Source organism: Pseudorasbora parva, chromosome 20 (assembly GCF_024679245.1).
Source record: "Pseudorasbora parva isolate DD20220531a chromosome 20, ASM2467924v1, whole genome shotgun sequence".
Taxonomy (NCBI): domain Eukaryota; kingdom Metazoa; phylum Chordata; class Actinopteri; order Cypriniformes; family Gobionidae; genus Pseudorasbora; species Pseudorasbora parva.
This window is the reverse complement of record NC_090191.1, coordinates 15,928,519-15,951,701: the sequence shown is the minus strand read 5'-3', so window position 1 is coordinate 15,951,701 and position 23,183 is coordinate 15,928,519. Positions and strand designations below refer to the sequence as shown.

Genomic DNA, 23,183 nt, shown 5'->3' with positions numbered 1-23,183 from the left:
ACCTCTGACCACCGGCATCGCATGAACTTTAAAGTAACACTTTTGTGCCATGTATGGGATTCTGTGGAATTTTCATGCAGTTTCCAGGGAATGTCATGTCCTGACATTTCATGAAATTGGACATGTTTTATAGAATAGCATTCAATGGAATAACATGTTGTGATGTTTACCGGAATGAGAATTTGTTTATGAAAGGGTATTAATGTTTTGTTTGGGGTTTCTTTGGAGGGATGCAATGGGATTCTTGGAGTTTGACTGTGATGTCATGGACTGAAATTTTGGGGGTGCAGTAGAATTTCATGGCAAGGAATTCCTGGAAATCTCTTGGAATGACATGTCATGGGTTTATGGGCTGTGGGATGGAATGTCATGGAATGAGATTCATGGCATGTCAAGCGAAACATTACATCACTACTGACAAGAAACGTCATGAGAATGAAAGAATTATGTTCAGACTGAACAAAACATTGTAGTGACACTGCCCCAGTTTAGGTGAATATGAGAGGAATACTATTTCTGCATTTATTCAACATCTGCCCTACAAAATGACTGGATTTCAATCGCATTGCTCATGAAGGAATGGACAATCACACAAAAGGGTATGAAGAAACCCGCTCTTTTGCCTAAACGCTCTTGTGTGCCAAAAGGCACCACTCTGCCCCGTGTGAGGCTCGAACTCACGACCTTCAGATTATGAGACTGACGCGCTGCCTAACTGCGCCAACGAGGCATGTGCTGTGGCCAGTGTGAGTGGTGGAGCACTAGCTTCTGGATCATCTGCCATTCGGTGCAGCTCCAAACACGCTGCTCACCGTGAGCTTTCTTGTCAGGATGGCCGAGCGGTCTAAGGCGCTGCGTTCAGGTCGCAGTCTCCCCTGGAGGAGTGGGTTCGAATCCCACTTCTGACAGACCTAACCTTTGGTTGCGGGCTCCAGGTAGAGTCTTTAACCCTCTGGCAAGTTGACCCAGTAACACACTAATATTGACGAAGCACTGCATTTCAGTTCATGTAAGAGCCAATGAAACACTACGGTACCTCTGACCACCGGCATCGTATGAACTTTAAAGTAACACTTTTGTGCCATGTATGGGATTCTGTGGAATTTCCATGCAGTTTCCAGGGAATGTCATGTCCTGACATTTCATGAAATTGGACATGTTTTATAGAATAGCATTCAATGGAATACCATGTTGTGATGTTTACCGGAATGAGAACTTGTTTATGAAAGGGTATTCATGTTTTGTTTGGGGTTTCTTTGGAGGGATGCAATGGGATTCTTGGAGTTTGACTGTGATGTCATGGACTGAAATTTTGGGGGTGCAGTAGAATTTCATTGCAAGGAATTCCTGGAAATCTCTTGGAATGACATGTCATGGGTTTATGGGCTGTGGGATGGAATGTCATGGAATGAGATTCATGGCATGTCAAGCGAAACATTACATCACTACTGACAAGAAACGTCTTGAGAATGAAAGAATTATGTTCAGACTGAACAAAACATTGTAGTGACACTGCCCCATTTTAGGTGAATATGAGAGGAATACTATTACTGCATTTATTCAACATCTGCCCTACAAAATGACTGGAATTCAATCGCATTGCTCATGAAGGAATGGACAATCACACAAAAGGGTATGAAGAAACCCGCTCTTTTGCCTAAACGCTCTTGTGTGCTAAAAAGCACAACCCTGCCCCGTGTGAGGCTCGAACTCACGACCTTCAGATTATGAGACTGACGCGCTGCCTAACTGCGCCAACGAGGCATGTGCTGTGGCCAGTGTGAGTGGTGGAGCACTAGCTTCTGGATCATCTGCCATTCGGTGCAGCTCCAAACACGCTGCTCACCGTGCACTGTCATGTCAGGATGGCCGAGCGGTCTAAGGCGCTGCGTTCAGGTCGCAGTCTCCCCTGGAGGCGTGGGTTCGAATCCCACTTCTGACAGACCTAACCTTTGGTTGCGGGCTCCAGGTAGACTCTTTAACCCTCTGGCAAGTTGACCCAGTAACACGCTAATATTGACGAAGCACTGCAATTCAGTTCATGTCAGAGCCAATGGAACACTACGGTACCTCTGACCACCGGCATCGCATGAACTTTAAAGTAACACTTTTGTGCCATGTATGGGATTCTGTGGAATTTTCATGCAGTTTCCAGGGAATGTCATGTCCTGACATTTCATGAAATTGGACATGTTTTATAGAATAGCATTCAATGGAATACCATGTTGTGATGTTTACCGGAATGAGAACTTGTTTATGAAAGGGTATTCATGTTTTGTTTGGGGTTTCTTTGGAGGGATGCAATGGGATTCTTGGAGTTTGACTGTGATGTCATGGACTGAAATTTTGGGGGTGCAGTAGAATTTCATTGCAAGGAATTCCTGGAAATCTCTTGGAATGACATGTCATGGGTTTATGGGCTGTGGGATGGAATGTCATGGAATGAGATTCATGGCATGTCAAGCGAAACATTACATCACTACTGACAAGAAACGTCTTGAGAATGAAAGAATTATGTTCAGACTGAACAAAACATTGTAGTGACACTGCCCCATTTTAGGTGAATATGAGAGGAATACTATTACTGCATTTATTCAACATCTGCCCTACAAAATGACTGGAATTCAATCGCATTGCTCATGAAGGAATGGACAATCACACAAAAGGGTATGAAGAAACCCGCTCTTTTGCCTAAACGCTCTTGTGTGCTAAAAAGCACAACCCTGCCCCGTGTGAGGCTCGAACTCACGACCTTCAGATTATGAGACTGACGCGCTGCCTAACTGCGCCAACGAGGCATGTGCTGTGGCCAGTGTGAGTGGTGGAGCACTAGCTTCTGGATCATCTGCCATTCGGTGCAGCTCCAAACACGCTGCTCACCGTGCACTGTCATGTCAGGATGGCCGAGCGGTCTAAGGCGCTGCGTTCAGGTCGCAGTCTCCCCTGGAGGCGTGGGTTCGAATCCCACTTCTGACAGACCTAACCTTTGGTTGCGGGCTCCAGGTAGACTCTTTAACCCTCTGGCAAGTTGACCCAGTAACACGCTAATATTGACGAAGCACTGCAATTCAGTTCATGTCAGAGCCAATGGAACACTACGGTACCTCTGACCACCGGCATCGCATGAACTTTAAAGTAACACTTTTGTGCCATGTATGGGATTCTGTGGAATTTTCATGCAGTTTCCAGGGAATGTCATGTCCTGACATTTCATGAAATTGGACATGTTTTATAGAATAGCATTCAATGGAATAACATGTTGTGATGTTTACCGGAATGAGAACTTGTTTATGAAAGGGTATTCATGTTTTGTTTGGGGTTTCTTTGGAGGGATGCAATGGGATTCTTGGAGTTTGACTGTGATGTCATGGACTGAAATTTTGGGGGTGCAGTAGAATTTCATGGCAAGGAATTCCTGGAAATCTCTTGGAATGACATGTCATGGGTTTATGGGCTGTGGGATGGAATGTCATGGAATGAGATTCATGGCATGTCAAGCGAAACATTACATCACTACTGACAAGAAACGTCATGAGAATGAAAGAATTATGTTCAGACTGAACAAAACATTGTAGTGACACTGCCCCAGTTTAGGTTAATATGAGAGGAATACTATTTCTGCATTTATTCAACATCTGCCCTACAAAATGACTGGATTTCAATCGCATTGCTCATGAAGGAATGGACAATCACACAAAAGGGTATGAAGAAACCCGCTCTTTTGCCTAAATGCTCTTGTGTGCCAAAAAGCACCACTCTGCCCCATGTGAGGCTCGAACTCACGACCTTCAGATTATGAGACTGACACGCTGCCTAACTGCGCCAACGAGGCATGTGCTGTGGCCAGTGTGAGTGGTGGAGCACTAGCTTCTGGATCATCTGCCATTCGGTGCAGCTCCAAACACGCTGCTCACCGTGAGCTGTCATGTCAGGATGGCCGAGCGGTCTAAGGCGCTGCGTTCAGGTCGCAGTCTCCCCTGGAGGCGTGGGTTCGAATCCCACTTCTGACAGACCTAACCTTTGGTTGCGGGCTCCAGGTAGAGTCTTTAACCCTCTGGCAAGTTGACCCAGTAACACACTAATATTGACGAAGCACTGCATTTCAGTTCATGTCAGAGCCAATGGAACACTACGGTACCTCTGACCACCGGCATCGTATGAACTTTAAAGTAACACTTTTGTGCCATGTATGGGATTCTGTGGAATTTCCATGCAGTTTCCAGGGAATGTCATGTCCTGACATTTCATGAAATTGGACATGTTTTATAGAATAGCATTCAATGGAATACCATGTTGTGATGTTTACCGGAATGAGAACTTGTTTATGAAAGGGTATTCATGTTTTGTTTGGGGTTTCTTTGGAGGGATGCAATGGGATTCTTGGAGTTTGACTGTGATGTCATGGACTGAAATTTTGGGGGTGCAGTAGAATTTCATGGCAAGGAATTCCTGGAAATCTCTTGGAATGACATGTCATGGGTTTATGGGCTGTGGGATGGAATGTCATGGAATGAGATTCATGGCATGTCAAGCGAAACACTACATCACTACTGACAAGAAACGTCATGAGAATGAAAGAATTATGTTCAGACTGAACAAAACATTGTAGTGACACTGCCCCATTTTAGGTGAATATGAGAGGAATACTATTACTGCATTTATTCAACATCTGCCCTACAAAATGACTGGATTTCAATCGCATTGCTCATGAAGGAATGGACAATCACACAAAAGGGTATGAAGAAACCCGCTCTTTTGCCTAAACGCTCTTGTGTGCCAAAAAGCACCACTCTGCCCCGTGTGAGGCTCGAACTCACGACCTTCAGATTATGAGACTGACGCGCTGCCTAACTGCGCCAACGAGGCATGTGCTGTGGTCAGTGTGAGTGGTGGAGCACTAGCTTCTGGATCATCTGCCATTCGGAGCAGCTCCAAACACGCTGCTCACCGTGAGCTGTCATGTCAGGCTGGCCGAGCGGTCTAAGGCGCTGCGTTCAGGTTGCAGTCTCCCCTGGAGGCGTGGGTTCGAATCCCACTTTTGACAGATCTAACCTTTGGTTGCGAGCTCCAGGTAGAGTCTTTAACCCTCTGGCAAGTTGACCCAGTAACACACTAATATTGACGAAGCACTGCATTTCAGTTCATGTCAGAGCCAATGGAACACTACGGTACCTCTGACCACCGGCATCGTATGAACTTTAAAGTAACACTTTTGTGCCATGTATGGGATTCTGTGGAATTTCCATGCAGTTTCCAGGGAATGTCATGTCCTGACATTTCATGAAATTGGACATGTTTTATAGAATAGCATTCAATGGAATACCATGTTGCGATGTTTACCGGAATGAGAACTTGTTTATGAAAGGGTATTCATGTTTTGTTTGGGGTTTCTTTGGAGGGATGCAATGGGATTCTTGGAGTTTGACTGTGATGTCATGGACTGAAATTTTGGGGGTGCAGTAGAATTTCATGGCAAGGAATTCCTGGAAATCTCTTGGAATGACATGTCATGGGTTTATGGGCTGTGGGATGGAATGTCATGGAATGAGATTCATGGCATGTCAAGCGAAACATTACATCACTACTGACAAGAAGCATCATGAGAATGAAAGAATTATGTTCAGACTGAACAAAACATTGTAGTGACACTGCCCCAGTTTAGGTTAATATGAGAGGAATACTATTTCTGCATTTATTCAACATCTGCCCTACAAAATGACTGGATTTCAATCCCATTGCTCATGAAGAAATGGACAATCACACAAAAGGGTATGAAGAAACCCGCTCTTTTGCCTAAACGCTCTTGTGTGCCAAAAAGCACCACTCTGCCCCGTGTGAGGCTCGAACTCACGACCTTCAGATTATGAGACTGACGCGCTGCCTAACTGCGCCAACGAGGCATGTGCTGTGGCCAGTGTGAGTGGTGGAGCACTAGCTTCTGGATCATCTGCCATTCGGTGCAGCTCCAAACACGCTGCTCACCATGAGCTGTCATGTCAGGATGGCCGAGCAGTCTAAGGGGCTGCGTTCAGGTCGCAGTCTACCCTGGAGGAGTGGGTTCGAATCCCACTTCTGACAGACCTAACCTTTGGTTGCGGGCTCCAGGTAGAGTCTTTAACCCTCTGGCAAGTTGACCCAGTAACACACTAATATTGACGAAGCACTGCATTTCAGTTCATGTCAGAGCCAATGGAACACTACGGTACCTCTGACCACCGGCATCGCATGAACTTTAAAGTAACACTTTTGTGCCATGTATGGGATTCTGTGGAATTTCCATGCAGTTTCCAGGGAATGTCATGTCCTGACATTTCATGAAATTGGACATGTTTTATAGAATAGCATTCAATGGAATACCATGTTGTGATGTTTACCGGAATGAGAACTTGTTTATGAAAGGGTATTCATGTTTTGTTTGGGGTTTCTTTGGAGGGATGCAATGGGATTCTTGGAGTTTGACTGTGATGTCATGGACTGAAATTTTGGGGGTGCAGTAGAATTTCATGGCAAGGAATTCCTGGAAATCTCTTGGAATGACATGTCATGGGTTTATGGGCTGTGGGATGGAATGTCATGGAATGAGATTCATGGCATGTCAAGCGAAACATTACATCACTACTGACAAGAAACGTCATGAGAATGAAAGAATTATGTTCAGACTGAACAAAACATTGTAGTGACACTGCCCCAGTTTAGGTTAATATGAGAGGAATACTATTTCTGCATTTATTCAACATCTGCCCTACAAAATGACTGGATTTCAATCGCATTGCTCATGAAGGAATGGACAATCACACAAAAGGGTATGAAGAAACCCGCTCTTTTGCCTAAATGCTCTTGTGTGCCAAAAAGCACCACTCTGCCCCGTGTGAGGCTCGAACTCACGACCTTCAGATTATGAGACTGACACGCTGCCTAACTGCGCCAACGAGGCATGTGCTGTGGCCAGTGTGAGTGGTGGAGCACTAGCTTCTGGATCATCTGCCATTCGGTGCAGCTCCAAACACGCTGCTCACCGTGAGCTGTCATGTCAGGATGGCCGAGCGGTCTAAGGCGCTGCGTTCAGGTCGCAGTCTCCCCTGGAGGCGTGGGTTCGAATCCCACTTCTGACAGACCTAACCTTTGGTTGCGGGCTCCAGGTAGAGTCTTTAACCCTCTGGCAAGTTGACCCAGTAACACACTAATATTGACGAAGCACTGCATTTCAGTTCATGTCAGAGCCAATGGAACACTACGGTACCTCTGACCACCGGCATCGTATGAACTTTAAAGTAACACTTTTGTGCCATGTATGGGATTCTGTGGAATTTCCATGCAGTTTCCAGGGAATGTCATGTCCTGACATTTCATGAAATTGGACATGTTTTATAGAATAGCATTCAATGGAATACCATGTTGTGATGTTTACCGGAATGAGAACTTGTTTATGAAAGGGTATTCATGTTTTGTTTGGGGTTTCTTTGGAGGGATGCAATGGGATTCTTGGAGTTTGACTGTGATGTCATGGACTGAAATTTTGGGGGTGCAGTAGAATTTCATGGCAAGGAATTCCTGGAAATCTCTTGGAATGACATGTCATGGGTTTATGGGCTGTGGGATGGAATGTCATGGAATGAGATTCATGGCATGTCAAGCGAAACACTACATCACTACTGACAAGAAACGTCATGAGAATGAAAGAATTATGTTCAGACTGAACAAAACATTGTAGTGACACTGCCCCATTTTAGGTGAATATGAGAGGAATACTATTACTGCATTTATTCAACATCTGCCCTACAAAATGACTGGATTTCAATCGCATTGCTCATGAAGGAATGGACAATCACACAAAAGGGTATGAAGAAACCCGCTCTTTTGCCTAAACGCTCTTGTGTGCCAAAAAGCACCACTCTGCCCCGTGTGAGGCTCGAACTCACGACCTTCAGATTATGAGACTGACGCGCTGCCTAACTGCGCCAACGAGGCATGTGCTGTGGTCAGTGTGAGTGGTGGAGCACTAGCTTCTGGATCATCTGCCATTCGGAGCAGCTCCAAACACGCTGCTCACCGTGAGCTGTCATGTCAGGCTGGCCGAGCGGTCTAAGGCGCTGCGTTCAGGTTGCAGTCTCCCCTGGAGGCGTGGGTTCGAATCCCACTTTTGACAGATCTAACCTTTGGTTGCGAGCTCCAGGTAGAGTCTTTAACCCTCTGGCAAGTTGACCCAGTAACACACTAATATTGACGAAGCACTGCATTTCAGTTCATGTCAGAGCCAATGGAACACTACGGTACCTCTGACCACCGGCATCGTATGAACTTTAAAGTAACACTTTTGTGCCATGTATGGGATTCTGTGGAATTTCCATGCAGTTTCCAGGGAATGTCATGTCCTGACATTTCATGAAATTGGACATGTTTTATAGAATAGCATTCAATGGAATACCATGTTGCGATGTTTACCGGAATGAGAACTTGTTTATGAAAGGGTATTCATGTTTTGTTTGGGGTTTCTTTGGAGGGATGCAATGGGATTCTTGGAGTTTGACTGTGATGTCATGGACTGAAATTTTGGGGGTGCAGTAGAATTTCATGGCAAGGAATTCCTGGAAATCTCTTGGAATGACATGTCATGGGTTTATGGGCTGTGGGATGGAATGTCATGGAATGAGATTCATGGCATATCAACCGAAACATTACATCACTACTGACAAGAAGCATCATGAGAATGAAAGAATTATGTTCAGACTGAACAAAACATTGTAGTGACACTGCCCCAGTTTAGGTTAATATGAGAGGAATACTATTTCTGCATTTATTCAACATCTGCCCTACAAAATGACTGGATTTCAATCCCATTGCTCATGAAGGAATGGACAATCACACAAAAGGGTATGAAGAAACCCGCTCTTTTGCCTAAACGCTCTTGTGTGCCAAAAAGCACCACTCTGCCCCGTGTGAGGCTCGAACTCACGACCTTCAGATTATGAGACTGACGCGCTGCCTAACTGCGCCAACGAGGCATGTGCTGTGGCCAGTGTGAGTGGTGGAGCACTAGCTTCTGGATCATCTGCCATTCGGTGCAGTTCCAAACACGCTGCTCACCATGAGCTGTCATGTCAGGATGGCCGAGCAGTCTAAGGCGCTGCGTTCAGGTCGCAGTCTACCCTGGAGGAGTGGGTTCGAATCCCACTTCTGACAGACCTAACCTTTGGTTGCGGGCTCCAGGTAGAGTCTTTAACCCTCTGGCAAGTTGACCCAGTAACACACTAATATTGACGAAGCACTGCATTTCAGTTCATGTCAGAGCCAATGGAACACTACGGTACCTCTGACCACCGGCATCGCATGAACTTTAAAGTAACACTTTTGTGCCATGTATGGGATTCTGTGGAATTTCCATGCAGTTTCCAGTGAATGTCATGTCCTGACATTTCATGAAATTGGACATGTTTTATAGAATAGCATTCAATGGAATACCATGTTGTGATGTTTACCGGAATGAGAACTTGTTTATGAAAGGGTATTCATGTTTTGTTTGGGGTTTCTTTGGAGGGATGCAATGGGATTCTTGGAGTTTGACTGTGATGTCATGGACTGAAATTTTGGGGGTGCAGTAGAATTTCATGGCAAGGAATTCCTGGAAATCTCTTGGAATGACATGTCATGGGTTTATGGGCTGTGGGATGGAATGTCATGGAATGAGATTCATGGCATGTCAAGCGAAACATTACATCACTACTGACAAGAAACGTCATGAGAATGAAAGAATTATGTTCAGACTGAACAAAACATTGTAGTGACACTGCCCCATTTTAGGTGAATATGAGAGGAATACTATTACTGCATTTATTCAACATCTGCCCTACAAAATGACTGGAATTCAATCGCATTGCTCATGAAGGAATGGACAATCACACAAAAGGGTATGAAGAAACCCGCTCTTTTGCCTAAACGCTCTTGTGTGCTAAAAAGCACAACCCTGCCCCGTGTGAGGCTCGAACTCACGACCTTCAGATTATGAGACTGACGCGCTGCCTAACTGCGCCAACGAGGCATGTGCTGTGGCCAGTGTGAGTGGTGGAGCACTAGCTTCTGGATCATCTGCCATTCGGTGCAGCTCCAAACACGCTGCTCACCGTGTGCTGTCATGTCAGGATGGCCGAGCGGTCTAAGGCGCTGCGTTCAGGTCGCAGTCTCCCCTGGAGGCGTGGGTTCAAATCCCACTTCTGACAGACCTAACCTTTGGTTGCGGGCTCCAGGTAGACTCTTTAACCCTCTGGCAAGTTGACCCAGTAACACGCTAATATTGACAAAGCACTGCAATTCAGTTCATGTCAGAGCCAATGGAACACTACGGTACCTCTGACCACCGGCATCGCATGAACTTTAAAGTAACACTTTTGTGCCATGTATGGGATTCTGTGGAATTTTCATGCAGTTTCCAGGGAATGTCATGTCCTGACATTTCATGAAATTGGACATGTTTTATAGAATAGCATTCAATGGAATAACATGTTGTGATGTTTACCGGAATGAGAACTTGTTTATGAAAGGGTATTCATGTTTTGTTTGGGGTTTCTTTGGAGGGATGCAATGAGATTCTTGGAGTTTGACTGTGATGTCATTGACTGAAATTTTGGGGGTGCAGTAGAATTTCATTGCAAGGAATTCCTGGAAATCTCTTGGAATGACATGTCATGGGTTTATGGGCTGTGGGATGGAATGTCATGGAATGAGAATCATGAAATGTCAAGCGAAACATTACATCACTACTGACAAGAAACATCATGAGAATGAAAGAATTATGTTCAACCTGAACAAAACATTGTAGTGACACTGCCCCATTTTAGGTGAATATGAGAGGAATACTATTACTGCATTTATTCAACATCTGCCCTACAAAATGACTGGAATTCAATCGCATTGCTCATGAAGGAATGGACAATCACACAAAAGGGTATGAAGAAACCCGCTCTTTTGCCTAAACGCTCTTGTGTGCTAAAAAGCACAACTCTGCCCCGCGTGAGGCTCGAACTCACGACCTTCAGATAATGAGACTGACGCGCTGCCTAACTGCGCCAACGAGGCATGTGCTGTGGCCAGTGTGAGTGGTGGAGCACTAGCTTCTGGATCATCTGCCATTCGGTGCAGCTCCAAACACGCTGCTCACCGTGCGCTGTCATGTCAGGATGGCCGAGCGGTCTAAGGTGCTGCGTTCAGGTCGCAGTCTCCCCTGGAGGCGTGGGTTCGAATCCCACTTCTGAAAGACCTGACCTTTGGTTGCGGGCTCCAGGTAGACTCTTTAACCATCTGGCAAGTTGACCCAGTAAGACGCTAATATTGACGAAGCACTGCAATTCAGTTCATGTCAAAGCCAATGGAACACTACGGTACGTCTGACCACCGGCATCGCATGAACTTTAAAGTAACACTTTTGTGCCATGTATGGGATTCTGTGGAATTTTCATGCAGTGTCCAGGGAATGTCATGTCCTGACATTTCATGAAATTGGACATGTTTTATAGAATAGCATTCAATGGAATACCATGTTGTGATGTTTACCGGAATGAGAACTTGTTTATGAAAGGGTATTCATGTTTTGTTTGGGGTTTCTTTGGAGGGATGCAATGGGATTCTTGGAGTTTGACTGTGATGTCATGGACTGAAATTTTGGGGGTGCAGTAGAATTTCATGGCAAGGAATTCCTGGAAATCTCTTGGAATGACATGTCATGGGTTTATGGGCTGTGGGATGGAATGTCATGGAATGAGATTCATGGCATGTCAAGAGAAACATTACATCACTACTGACAAGAAACGTCATGAGAATGAAAGAATTATGTTCAGACTGAACAAAACATTGTAGTGACACTGCCCCAGTTTAGGTGAATATGAGAGGAATACTATTTCTGCATTTATTCAACATCTGCCCTACAAAATGACTGGATTTCAATCGCATTGCTCATGAAGGAATGGACAATCACACAAAAGGGTATGAAGAAACCCGCTCTTTTGCCTAAATGCTCTTGTGTGCCAAAAAGCACCACTCTGCCCCGTGTGAGGCTCGAACTCACGACCTTCAGATTATGAGACTGACGCGCTGCCTAACTGCGCCAACGAGGCATGTGCTGTGGCCAGTGTGAGTGGTGGAGCACTAGCTTCTGGATCATCTGCCATTCGGTGCAGCTCCAAACACGCTGCTCACCGTGAGCTGTCATGTCAGGATGGCCGAGCGGTCTAAGGCGCTGCGTTCAGGTCGCAGTCTCCCCTGGAGGCGTGGGTTCGAATCCCACTTCTGACAGACCTAACCTTTGGTTGCGGGCTCCAGGTAGAGTCTTTAACCCTCTGGCAAGTTGACCCAGTAACACACTAATATTGACGAAGCACTGCATTTCAGTTCATGTCAGAGCCAATGGAACACTACGGTACCTCTGACCACCGGCATCGTATGAACTTTAAAGTAACACTTTTGTGCCATGTATGGGATTCTGTGGAATTTCCATGCAGTTTCCAGGGAATGTCATGTCCTGACATTTCATGAAATTGGACATGTTTTATAGAATAGCATTCAATGGAATACCATGTTGTGATGTTTACCGGAATGAGAACTTGTTTATGAAAGGGTATTCATGTTTTGTTTGGGGTTTCTTTGGAGGGATGCAATGGGATTCTTGGAGTTTGACTGTGATGTCATGGACTGAAATTTTGGGGGTGCAGTAGAATTTCATGGCAAGGAATTCCTGGAAATCTCTTGGAATGACATGTCATGGGTTTATGGGCTGTGGGATGGAATGTCATGGAATGAGATTCATGGCATGTCAAGCGAAACACTACATCACTACTGACAAGAAACGTCATGAGAATGAAAGAATTATGTTCAGACTGAACAAAACATTGTAGTGACACTGCCCCATTTTAGGTGAATATGAGAGGAATACTATTACTGCATTTATTCAACATCTGCCCTACAAAATGACTGGATTTCAATCGCATTGCTCATGAAGGAATGGACAATCACACAAAAGGGTATGAAGAAACCCGCTCTTTTGCCTAAACGCTCTTGTGTGCCAAAAAGCACCACTCTGCCCCGTGTGAGGCTCGAACTCACGACCTTCAGATTATGAGACTGACACGCTGCCTAACTGCGCCAACGAGGCATGTGCTGTGGCCAGTGTGAGTGGTGGAGCACTAGCTTCTGGATCATCTGCCATTCGGTGCAGCTCCAAACACGCTGCTCACCGTGAGCTGTCATGTCAGGATGGCCGAGCGGTCTAAGGCGCTGCGTTCAGGTCGCAGTCTCCCCTGGAGGCGTGGGTTCGAATCCCACTTCTGACAGACCTAACCTTTGGTTGCGGGCTCCAGGTAGAGTCTTTAACCCTCTGGCAAGTTGACCCAGTAACACACTAATATTGACGAAGCACTGCATTTCAGTTCATGTCAGAGCCAATGGAACACTACGGTACCTCTGACCACCGGCATCGTATGAACTTTAAAGTAACACTTTTGTGCCATGTATGGGATTCTGTGGAATTTCCATGCAGTTTCCAGGGAATGTCATGTCCTGACATTTCATGAAATTGGACATGTTTTATAGAATAGCATTCAATGGAATACCATGTTGTGATGTTTACCGGAATGAGAACTTGTTTATGAAAGGGTATTCATGTTTTGTTTGGGGTTTCTTTGGAGGGATGCAATGGGATTCTTGGAGTTTGACTGTGATGTCATGGACTGAAATTTTGGGGGTGCAGTAGAATTTCATGGCAAGGAATTCCTGGAAATCTCTTGGAATGACATGTCATGGGTTTATGGGCTGTGGGATGGAATGTCATGGAATGAGATTCATGGCATGTCAAGCGAAACACTACATCACTACTGACAAGAAACGTCATGAGAATGAAAGAATTATGTTCAGACTGAACAAAACATTGTAGTGACACTGCCCCATTTTAGGTGAATATGAGAGGAATACTATTACTGCATTTATTCAACATCTGCCCTACAAAATGACTGGATTTCAATCGCATTGCTCATGAAGGAATGGACAATCACACAAAAGGGTATGAAGAAACCCGCTCTTTTGCCTAAACGCTCTTGTGTGCCAAAAAGCACCACTCTGCCCCGTGTGAGGCTCGAACTCACGACCTTCAGATTATGAGACTGACGCGCTGCCTAACTGCGCCAACGAGGCATGTGCTGTGGTCAGTGTGAGTGGTGGAGCACTAGCTTCTGGATCATCTGCCATTCGGAGCAGCTCCAAACACGCTGCTCACCGTGAGCTGTCATGTCAGGCTGGCCGAGCGGTCTAAGGCGCTGCGTTCAGGTTGCAGTCTCCCCTGGAGGCGTGGGTTCGAATACCACTTTTGACAGATCTAACCTTTGGTTGCGAGCTCCAGGTAGAGTCTTTAACCCTCTGGCAAGTTGACCCAGTAACACACTAATATTGACGAAGCACTGCATTTCAGTTCATGTCAGAGCCAATGGAACACTACGGTACCTCTGACCACCGGCATCGCATGAACTTTAAAGTAACACTTTTGTGCCATGTATGGGATTCTGTGGAATTTCCATGCAGTTTCCAGGGAATGTCATGTCCTGACATTTCATGAAATTGGACATGTTTTATAGAATAGCATTCAATGGAATACCATGTTGTGATGTTTACCGGAATGAGAACTTGTTTATGAAAGGGTATTCATGTTTTGTTTGGGGTTTCTTTGGAGGGATGCAATGGGATTCTTGGAGTTTGACTGTGATGTCATGGACTGAAATTTTGGGGGTGCAGTAGAATTTCATGGCAAGGAATTCCTGGAAATCTCTTGGAATGACATGTCATGGGTTTATGGGCTGTGGGATGGAATGTCATGGAATGAGATTCATGGCATGTCAAGCGAAACATTACATCACTACTGACAAGAAACGTCATGAGAATGAAAGAATTATGTTCAGACTGAACAAAACATTGTAGTGACACTGCCCCATTTTAGGTGAATATTAGAGGAATACTATTACTGCATTTATTCAACATCTGCCCTACAAAATGACTGGAATTCAATCGCATTGCTCATGAAGGAATGGACAATCACACAAAAGGGTATGAAGAAACCCGCTCTTTTGCCTAAACGCTCTTGTGTGCTAAAAAGCACAACCCTGCCCCGTGTGAGGCTCGAACTCACGACCTTCAGATTATGAGACTGACGCGCTGCCTAACTGCGCCAACGAGGCATGTGCTGTGGCCAGTGTGAGTGGTGGAGCACTAGCTTCTGGATCATCTGCCATTCGGTGCAGCTCCAAACACGCTGCTCACCGTGTGCTGTCATGTCAGGATGGCCGAGCGGTCTAAGGCGCTGCGTTCAGGTCGCAGTCTCCCCTGGAGGCGTGGGTTCAAATCCCACTTCTGACAGACCTAACCTTTGGTTGCGGGCTCCAGGTAGACTCTTTAACCCTCTGGCAAGTTGACCCAGTAACACGCTAATATTGACAAAGCACTGCAATTCAGTTCATGTCAGAGCCAATGGAACACTACGGTACCTCTGACCACCGGCATCGCATGAACTTTAAAGTAACACTTTTGTGCCATGTATGGGATTCTGTGGAATTTTCATGCAGTTTCCAGGGAATGTCATGTCCTGACATTTCATGAAATTGGACATGTTTTATAGAATAGCATTCAATGGAATAACATGTTGTGATGTTTACCGGAATGAGAACTTGTTTATGAAAGGGTATTCATGTTTTGTTTGGGGTTTCTTTGGAGGGATGCAATGAGATTCTTGGAGTTTGACTGTGATGTCATTGACTGAAATTTTGGGGGTGCAGTAGAATTTCATTGCAAGGAATTCCTGGAAATCTCTTGGAATGACATGTCATGGGTTTATGGGCTGTGGGATGGAATGTCATGGAATGAGAATCATGAAATGTCAAGCGAAACATTACATCACTACTGACAAGAAACATCATGAGAATGAAAGAATTATGTTCAACCTGAACAAAACATTGTAGTGACACTGCCCCATTTTAGGTGAATATGAGAGGAATACTATTACTGCATTTATTCAACATCTGCCCTACAAAATGACTGGAATTCAATCGCATTGCTCATGAAGGAATGGACAATCACACAAAAGGGTATGAAGAAACCCGCTCTTTTGCCTAAACGCTCTTGTGTGCTAAAAAGCACAACTCTGCCCCGCGTGAGGCTCGAACTCACGACCTTCAGATAATGAGACTGACGCGCTGCCTAACTGCGCCAACGAGGCATGTGCTGTGGCCAGTGTGAGTGGTGGAGCACTAGCTTCTGGATCATCTGCCATTCGGTGCAGCTCCAAACACGCTGCTCACCGTGCGCTGTCATGTCAGGATGGCCGAGCGGTCTAAGGTGCTGCGTTCAGGTCGCAGTCTCCCCTGGAGGCGTGGGTTCGAATCCCACTTCTGAAAGACCTGACCTTTGGTTGCGGGCTCCAGGTAGACTCTTTAACCATCTGGCAAGTTGACCCAGTAAGACGCTAATATTGACGAAGCACTGCAATTCAGTTCATGTCAAAGCCAATGGAACACTACGGTACGTCTGACCACCGGCATCGCATGAACTTTAAAGTAACACTTTTGTGCCATGTATGGGATTCTGTGGAATTTTCATGCAGTGTCCAGGGAATGTCATGTCCTGACATTTCATGAAATTGGACATGTTTTATAGAATAGCATTCAATGGAATACCATGTTGTGATGTTTACCGGAATGAGAACTTGTTTATGAAAGGGTATTCATGTTTTGTTTGGGGTTTCTTTGGAGGGATGCAATGGGATTCTTGGAGTTTGACTGTGATGTCATGGACTGAAATTTTGGGGGTGCAGTAGAATTTCATGGCAAGGAATTCCTGGAAATCTCTTGGAATGACATGTCATGGGTTTATGGGCTGTGGGATGGAATGTCATGGAATGAGATTCATGGCATGTCAAGAGAAACATTACATCACTACTGACAAGAAACGTCATGAGAATGAAAGAATTATGTTCAGACTGAACAAACATTGTAGTGACACTGCCCCAGTTTAGGTGAATATGAGAGGAATACTATTTCTGCATTTATTCAACATCTGCCCTACAAAATGACTGGATTTCAATCGCATTGCTCATGAAGGAATGGACAATCACACAAAAGGGTATGAAGAAACCCGCTCTTTTGCCTAAATGCTCTTGTGTGCCAAAAAGCACCACTCTGCCCCGTGTGAGGCTCGAACTCACGACCTTCAGATTATGAGACTGACGCGCTGCCTAACTGCGCCAACGAGGCATGTGCTGTGGCCAGTGTGAGTGGTGGAGCACTAGCTTCTGGATCATCTGCCATTCGGTGCAGCTCCAAACACGCTGCTCACCGTGAGCTGTCATGTCAGGATGGCCGAGCGGTCTAAGGCGCTGCGTTCAGGTCGCAGTCTCCCCTGGAGGCGTGGGTTCGAATCCCACTTCTGACAGACCTAACCTTTGGTTGCGGGCTCCAGGTAGAGTCTTTAACCCTCTGGCAAGTTGACCCAGTAACACACTAATATTGACGAAGCACTGCATTTCAGTTCATGTCAGAGCCAATGGAACACTACGGTACCTCTGACCACCGGCATCGTATGAACTTTAAAGTAACACTTTTGTGCCATGTATGGGATTCTGTGGAATTTCCATGCAGTTTCCAGGGAATGTCATGTCCTGACATTTCATGAAATTGGACATGTTTTATAGAATAGCATTCAATGGAATACCATGTTGTGATGTTTACCGGAATGAGAACTTGTTTATGAAAGGGTATTCATGTTTTGTTTGGGGTTTCTTTGGAGGGATGCAATGGGATTCTTGGAGTTTGACTGTGATGTCATGGACTGAAATTTTGGGGGTGCAGTAGAATTTCATGGCAAGGAATTCCTGGAAATCTCTTGGAATGACATGTCATGGGTTTATGGGCTGTGGGATGGAATGTCATGGAATGAGATTCATGGCATGTCAAGCGAAACACTACATCACTACTGACAAGAAACGTCATGAGAATGAAAGAATTATGTTCAGACTGAACAAAACATTGTAGTGACACTGCCCCATTTTAGGTGAATATGAGAGGAATACTATTACTGCATTTATTCAACATCTGCCCTACAAAATGACTGGATTTCAATCGCATTGCTCATGAAGGAATGGACAATCACACAAAAGGGTATGAAGAAACCCGCTCTTTTGCCTAAACGCTCTTGTGTGCCAAAAAGCACCACTCTGCCCCGTGTGAGGCTCGAACTCACGACCTTCAGATTATGAGACTGACGCGCTGCCTAACTGCGCCAACAAAGCATGTGCTGTGGCCAGTGTGAGTGGTGGAGCTAGCTTCTGGATCATCTGCCATTCGGTGCAGCTCCAAACACGCTGCTCACCGTGCGCTGCCATGTCAGGATGGCCGAGCGGTCTAAGGCGCTGCGTTCAGGTCGCAGTCTCCCCTGGAGGCGTGGGTTTGAATCCCACTTCTGACAGACCTAACCTTTGGTTGCGGGCTCCAGGTAGACTCTTTAACCCTCTGGCAAGTTGACCCAGTAACACGCTAATATTGACGAAGCACTGCAATTCAGTTCATGTCAGAGCCAATGGAACACTACGGTACCTCTGACCACCGGCATCGCATGAACTTTAAAGTAACACTTTTGTGCCATGTATGGGATTCTGTGGAATTTTCATGCAGTTTCCAGGGAATGTCATGTCCTGACATTTCATGAAATTGGACATGTTTTATAGAATAGCATTCAATGGAATAACATGTTGTGATGTTTACCGGAATGAGAACTTGTTTATGAAAGGGTATTCATGTTTTGTTTGGGGTTTCTTTGGAGGGATGCAATGGGATTCTTGGAGTTTGACTGTGATGTCATGGACTGAAATTTTGGGGGTGCAGTAGAATTTCATGGCAAGGAATTCCTGGAAATCTCTTGGAATGACATGTCATGGGTTTATGGGCTGTGGGATGGAATGTCATGGAATGAGATTCATGGCATGTCAAGCGAAACATTACATCACTACTGACAAGAAACGTCATGAGAATGAAAGAATTATGTTCAGACTGAACAAAACATTGTAGTGACACTGCCCCATTTTAGGTGAATATGAGAGGAATACTATTTCTGCATTTATTCAACATCTGCCCTACAAAATGACTGGATTTCAATCGCATTGCTCATGAAGGAATGGACAATCACACAAAAGGGTATGAAGAAACCCGCTCTTTTGCCTAAACGCTCTTGTGTGCCAAAAAGCACCACTCTGCCCCGTGTGAGGCTCGAACTCACGACCTTCAGATTATGAGACTGATGCACTGCCTAACTGCGCCAACGAGGCATGTGCTGTGGCCAGTGTGAGTGGTGGAGCACTAGCTTCTGGATCATCTGCCATTCGGTGCAGCTCCAAACACGCTGCTCACCATGAGCTGTCATGTCAGGATGGCCGAGCAGTCTAAGGCGCTGCGTTCAGGTCGCAGTCTACCCTGGAGGAGTGGGTTCGAATCCCACTTCTGACAGACCTAACCTTTGGTTGCGGGCTCCAGGTAGAGTCTTTAACCCTCTGGCAAGTTGACCCAGTAACACACTAATATTGACGAAGCACTGCATTTCAGTTCATGTCAGAGCCAATGGAACACTACGGTACCTCTGACCACCGGCATCGCATGAACTTTAAAGTAACACTTTTGTGCCATGTATGGGATTCTGTGGAATTTCCATGCAGTTTCCAGGGAATGTCATGTCCTGACATTTCATGAAATTGGACATGTTTTATAGAATAGCATTCAATGGAATACCATGTTGTGATGTTTACCGGAATGAGAACTTGTTTATGAAAGGGTATTCATGTTTTGTTTGGGGTTTCTTTGGAGGGATGCAATGGGATTCTTGGAGTTTGACTGTGATGTCATGGACTGAAATTTTGGGGGTGCAGTAGAATTTCATGGCAAGGAATTCCTGGAAATCTCTTGGAATGACATGTCATGGGTTTATGGGCTGTGGGATGGAATGTCATGGAATGAGATTCATGGCATGTCAAGTGAAACATTACATCACTACTGACAAGAAACGTCATGAGAATGAAAGAATTATGTTCAGACTGAACAAAACATTGTAGTGACACTGCCCCATTTTAGGTGAATATGAGAGGAATACTATTACTGCATTTATTCAACATCTGCCCTACAAAATGACTGGAATTCAATCGCATTGCTCATGAAGGAATGGACAATCACACAAAAGGGTATGAAGAAACCCGCTCTTTTGCCTAAACGCTCTTGTGTGCTAAAAAGCACAACCCTGCCCCGTGTGAGGCTCGAACTCACGACCTTCAGATTATGAGACTGACGCGCTGCCTAACTGCGCCAACGAGGCATGTGCTGTGGCCAGTGTGAGTGGTGGAGCACTAGCTTCTGGATCATCTGCCATTCGGTGCAGCTCCAAACACGCTGCTCACCGTGTGCTGTCATGTCAGGATGGCCGAGCGGTCTAAGGCGCTGCGTTCAGGTCGCAGTCTCCCCTGGAGGCGTGGGTTCAAATCCCACTTCTGACAGACCTAACCTTTGGTTGCGGGCTCCAGGTAGACTCTTTAACCCTCTGGCAAGTTGACCCAGTAACACGCTAATATTGACAAAGCACTGCAATTCAGTTCATGTCAGAGCCAATGGAACACTACGGTACCTCTGACCACCGGCATCGCATGAACTTTAAAGTAACACTTTTGTGCCATGTATGGGATTCTGTGGAATTTTCATGCAGTTTCCAGGGAATGTCATGTCCTGACATTTCATGAAATTGGACATGTTTTATAGAATAGCATTCAATGGAATAACATGTTGTGATGTTTACCGGAATGAGAACTTGTTTATGAAAGGGTATTCATGTTTTGTTTGGGGTTTCTTTGGAGGGATGCAATGAGATTCTTGGAGTTTGACTGTGATGTCATTGACTGAAATTTTGGGGGTGCAGTAGAATTTCATTGCAAGGAATTCCTGGAAATCTCTTGGAATGACATGTCATGGGTTTATGGGCTGTGGGATGGAATGTCATGGAATGAGAATCATGAAATGTCAAGCGAAACATTACATCACTACTGACAAGAAACATCATGAGAATGAAAGAATTATGTTCAACCTGAACAAAACATTGTAGTGACACTGCCCCATTTTAGGTGAATATGAGAGGAATACTATTACTGCATTTATTCAACATCTGCCCTACAAAATGACTGGAATTCAATCGCATTGCTCATGAAGGAATGGACAATCACACAAAAGGGTATGAAGAAACCCGCTCTTTTGCCTAAACGCTCTTGTGTGCTAAAAAGCACAACTCTGCCCCGCGTGAGGCTCGAACTCACGACCTTCAGATAATGAGACTGACGCGCTGCCTAACTGCGCCAACGAGGCATGTGCTGTGGCCAGTGTGAGTGGTGGAGCACTAGCTTCTGGATCATCTGCCAATCGGTGCAGCTCCAAACACGCTGCTCACCGTGCGCTGTCATGTCAGGATGGCCGAGCGGTCTAAGGTGCTGCGTTCAGGTCGCAGTCTCCCCTGGAGGCGTGGGTTCGAATCCCACTTCTGAAAGACCTGACCTTTGGTTGCGGGCTCCAGGTAGACTCTTTAACCATCTGGCAAGTTGACCCAGTAAGACGCTAATATTGACGAAGCACTGCAATTCAGTTCATGTCAAAGCCAATGGAACACTACGGTACGTCTGACCACCGGCATCGCATGAACTTTAAAGTAACACTTTTGTGCCATGTATGGGATTCTGTGGAATTTTCATGCAGTGTCCAGGGAATGTCATGTCCTGACATTTCATGAAATTGGACATGTTTTATAGAATAGCATTCAATGGAATACCATGTTGTGATGTTTACCGGAATGAGAACTTGTTTATGAAAGGGTATTCATGTTTTGTTTGGGGTTTCTTTGGAGGGATGCAATGGGATTCTTGGAGTTTGACTGTGATGTCATGGACTGAAATTTTGGGGGTGCAGTAGAATTTCATGGCAAGGAATTCCTGGAAATCTCTTGGAATGACATGTCATGGGTTTATGGGCTGTGGGATGGAATGTCATGGAATGAGATTCATGGCATGTCAAGAGAAACATTACATCACTACTGACAAGAAACGTCATGAGAATGAAAGAATTATGTTCAGACTGAACAAAACATTGTAGTGACACTGCCCCAGTTTAGGTGAATATGAGAGGAATACTATTTCTGCATTTATTCAACATCTGCCCTACAAAATGACTGGATTTCAATCGCATTGCTCATGAAGGAATGGACAATCACACAAAAGGGTATGAAGAAACCCGCTCTTTTGCCTAAATGCTCTTGTGTGCCAAAAAGCACCACTCTGCCCCGTGTGAGGCTCGAACTCACGACCTTCAGATTATGAGACTGACGCGCTGCCTAACTGCGCCAACGAGGCATGTGCTGTGGCCAGTGTGAGTGGTGGAGCACTAGCTTCTGGATCATCTGCCATTCGGTGCAGCTCCAAACACGCTGCTCACCGTGAGCTGTCATGTCAGGATGGCCGAGCGGTCTAAGGCGCTGCGTTCAGGTCGCAGTCTCCCCTGGAGGCGTGGGTTCGAATCCCACTTCTGACAGACCTAACCTTTGGTTGCGGGCTCCAGGTAGAGTCTTTAACCCTCTGGCAAGTTGACCCAGTAACACACTAATATTGACGAAGCACTGCATTTCAGTTCATGTCAGAGCCAATGGAACACTACGGTACCTCTGACCACCGGCATCGTATGAACTTTAAAGTAACACTTTTGTGCCATGTATGGGATTCTGTGGAATTTCCATGCAGTTTCCAGGGAATGTCATGTCCTGACATTTCATGAAATTGGACATGTTTTATAGAATAGCATTCAATGGAATACCATGTTGTGATGTTTACCGGAATGAGAACTTGTTTATGAAAGGGTATTCATGTTTTGTTTGGGGTTTCTTTGGAGGGATGCAATGGGATTCTTGGAGTTTGACTGTGATGTCATGGACTGAAATTTTGGGGGTGCAGTAGAATTTCATGGCAAGGAATTCCTGGAAATCTCTTGGAATGACATGTCATGGGTTTATGGGCTGTGGGATGGAATGTCATGGAATGAGATTCATGGCATGTCAAGCGAAACACTACATCACTACTGACAAGAAACGTCATGAGAATG

At 45.4% G+C, this 23,183-nt stretch overlaps 32 non-coding genes across 32 annotated transcripts; 13 read left to right on the top strand and 19 right to left on the bottom strand.

The window, feature by feature from the left end:
- Nucleotides 1-656: 656 nt before the first annotated feature.
- Nucleotides 657-730, bottom strand: trnam-cau (transfer RNA methionine (anticodon CAU)). The gene has a single exon. It is a non-coding gene; the product is annotated as a tRNA-Met (tRNA).
- Nucleotides 731-825: 95 nt separating this feature from the next.
- On the top strand, nt 826-908 carry trnal-cag (transfer RNA leucine (anticodon CAG)). Its single transcript has one exon. It is a non-coding gene; the product is annotated as a tRNA-Leu (tRNA).
- Nucleotides 909-1,690: 782 nt separating this feature from the next.
- Nucleotides 1,691-1,764, bottom strand: trnam-cau (transfer RNA methionine (anticodon CAU)). The gene has a single exon. It is a non-coding gene; the product is annotated as a tRNA-Met (tRNA).
- A 95-nt stretch (nt 1,765-1,859) lies between these two features.
- Nucleotides 1,860-1,942, top strand: trnal-cag (transfer RNA leucine (anticodon CAG)). The gene has a single exon. It is a non-coding gene; the product is annotated as a tRNA-Leu (tRNA).
- A 782-nt stretch (nt 1,943-2,724) lies between these two features.
- On the bottom strand, nt 2,725-2,798 carry trnam-cau (transfer RNA methionine (anticodon CAU)). Its single transcript has one exon. It is a non-coding gene; the product is annotated as a tRNA-Met (tRNA).
- A 95-nt stretch (nt 2,799-2,893) lies between these two features.
- Nucleotides 2,894-2,976, top strand: trnal-cag (transfer RNA leucine (anticodon CAG)). The gene has a single exon. It is a non-coding gene; the product is annotated as a tRNA-Leu (tRNA).
- Nucleotides 2,977-3,758: 782 nt separating this feature from the next.
- Nucleotides 3,759-3,832, bottom strand: trnam-cau (transfer RNA methionine (anticodon CAU)). Its single transcript has one exon. It is a non-coding gene; the product is annotated as a tRNA-Met (tRNA).
- A 95-nt stretch (nt 3,833-3,927) lies between these two features.
- Nucleotides 3,928-4,010, top strand: trnal-cag (transfer RNA leucine (anticodon CAG)). Its single transcript has one exon. It is a non-coding gene; the product is annotated as a tRNA-Leu (tRNA).
- A 782-nt stretch (nt 4,011-4,792) lies between these two features.
- On the bottom strand, nt 4,793-4,866 carry trnam-cau (transfer RNA methionine (anticodon CAU)). The gene has a single exon. It is a non-coding gene; the product is annotated as a tRNA-Met (tRNA).
- A 960-nt stretch (nt 4,867-5,826) lies between these two features.
- trnam-cau (transfer RNA methionine (anticodon CAU)) lies at nt 5,827-5,900 on the bottom strand. The gene has a single exon. It is a non-coding gene; the product is annotated as a tRNA-Met (tRNA).
- Nucleotides 5,901-6,860: 960 nt separating this feature from the next.
- Nucleotides 6,861-6,934, bottom strand: trnam-cau (transfer RNA methionine (anticodon CAU)). Its single transcript has one exon. It is a non-coding gene; the product is annotated as a tRNA-Met (tRNA).
- A 95-nt stretch (nt 6,935-7,029) lies between these two features.
- On the top strand, nt 7,030-7,112 carry trnal-cag (transfer RNA leucine (anticodon CAG)). Its single transcript has one exon. It is a non-coding gene; the product is annotated as a tRNA-Leu (tRNA).
- A 782-nt stretch (nt 7,113-7,894) lies between these two features.
- trnam-cau (transfer RNA methionine (anticodon CAU)) lies at nt 7,895-7,968 on the bottom strand. The gene has a single exon. It is a non-coding gene; the product is annotated as a tRNA-Met (tRNA).
- A 960-nt stretch (nt 7,969-8,928) lies between these two features.
- On the bottom strand, nt 8,929-9,002 carry trnam-cau (transfer RNA methionine (anticodon CAU)). Its single transcript has one exon. It is a non-coding gene; the product is annotated as a tRNA-Met (tRNA).
- Nucleotides 9,003-9,962: 960 nt separating this feature from the next.
- Nucleotides 9,963-10,036, bottom strand: trnam-cau (transfer RNA methionine (anticodon CAU)). The gene has a single exon. It is a non-coding gene; the product is annotated as a tRNA-Met (tRNA).
- A 95-nt stretch (nt 10,037-10,131) lies between these two features.
- On the top strand, nt 10,132-10,214 carry trnal-cag (transfer RNA leucine (anticodon CAG)). The gene has a single exon. It is a non-coding gene; the product is annotated as a tRNA-Leu (tRNA).
- A 1,816-nt stretch (nt 10,215-12,030) lies between these two features.
- Nucleotides 12,031-12,104, bottom strand: trnam-cau (transfer RNA methionine (anticodon CAU)). The gene has a single exon. It is a non-coding gene; the product is annotated as a tRNA-Met (tRNA).
- Nucleotides 12,105-12,199: 95 nt separating this feature from the next.
- Nucleotides 12,200-12,282, top strand: trnal-cag (transfer RNA leucine (anticodon CAG)). The gene has a single exon. It is a non-coding gene; the product is annotated as a tRNA-Leu (tRNA).
- A 782-nt stretch (nt 12,283-13,064) lies between these two features.
- On the bottom strand, nt 13,065-13,138 carry trnam-cau (transfer RNA methionine (anticodon CAU)). Its single transcript has one exon. It is a non-coding gene; the product is annotated as a tRNA-Met (tRNA).
- Nucleotides 13,139-13,233: 95 nt separating this feature from the next.
- Nucleotides 13,234-13,316, top strand: trnal-cag (transfer RNA leucine (anticodon CAG)). The gene has a single exon. It is a non-coding gene; the product is annotated as a tRNA-Leu (tRNA).
- A 782-nt stretch (nt 13,317-14,098) lies between these two features.
- Nucleotides 14,099-14,172, bottom strand: trnam-cau (transfer RNA methionine (anticodon CAU)). Its single transcript has one exon. It is a non-coding gene; the product is annotated as a tRNA-Met (tRNA).
- Nucleotides 14,173-15,132: 960 nt separating this feature from the next.
- On the bottom strand, nt 15,133-15,206 carry trnam-cau (transfer RNA methionine (anticodon CAU)). The gene has a single exon. It is a non-coding gene; the product is annotated as a tRNA-Met (tRNA).
- A 95-nt stretch (nt 15,207-15,301) lies between these two features.
- Nucleotides 15,302-15,384, top strand: trnal-cag (transfer RNA leucine (anticodon CAG)). Its single transcript has one exon. It is a non-coding gene; the product is annotated as a tRNA-Leu (tRNA).
- A 1,815-nt stretch (nt 15,385-17,199) lies between these two features.
- On the bottom strand, nt 17,200-17,273 carry trnam-cau (transfer RNA methionine (anticodon CAU)). Its single transcript has one exon. It is a non-coding gene; the product is annotated as a tRNA-Met (tRNA).
- Nucleotides 17,274-17,368: 95 nt separating this feature from the next.
- Nucleotides 17,369-17,451, top strand: trnal-cag (transfer RNA leucine (anticodon CAG)). Its single transcript has one exon. It is a non-coding gene; the product is annotated as a tRNA-Leu (tRNA).
- A 782-nt stretch (nt 17,452-18,233) lies between these two features.
- trnam-cau (transfer RNA methionine (anticodon CAU)) lies at nt 18,234-18,307 on the bottom strand. Its single transcript has one exon. It is a non-coding gene; the product is annotated as a tRNA-Met (tRNA).
- A 93-nt stretch (nt 18,308-18,400) lies between these two features.
- Nucleotides 18,401-18,483, top strand: trnal-cag (transfer RNA leucine (anticodon CAG)). The gene has a single exon. It is a non-coding gene; the product is annotated as a tRNA-Leu (tRNA).
- Nucleotides 18,484-19,265: 782 nt separating this feature from the next.
- Nucleotides 19,266-19,339, bottom strand: trnam-cau (transfer RNA methionine (anticodon CAU)). Its single transcript has one exon. It is a non-coding gene; the product is annotated as a tRNA-Met (tRNA).
- Nucleotides 19,340-20,299: 960 nt separating this feature from the next.
- Nucleotides 20,300-20,373, bottom strand: trnam-cau (transfer RNA methionine (anticodon CAU)). Its single transcript has one exon. It is a non-coding gene; the product is annotated as a tRNA-Met (tRNA).
- A 95-nt stretch (nt 20,374-20,468) lies between these two features.
- trnal-cag (transfer RNA leucine (anticodon CAG)) lies at nt 20,469-20,551 on the top strand. The gene has a single exon. It is a non-coding gene; the product is annotated as a tRNA-Leu (tRNA).
- Nucleotides 20,552-22,367: 1,816 nt separating this feature from the next.
- Nucleotides 22,368-22,441, bottom strand: trnam-cau (transfer RNA methionine (anticodon CAU)). Its single transcript has one exon. It is a non-coding gene; the product is annotated as a tRNA-Met (tRNA).
- A 95-nt stretch (nt 22,442-22,536) lies between these two features.
- Nucleotides 22,537-22,619, top strand: trnal-cag (transfer RNA leucine (anticodon CAG)). The gene has a single exon. It is a non-coding gene; the product is annotated as a tRNA-Leu (tRNA).
- Nucleotides 22,620-23,183: the final 564 nt, after the last annotated feature.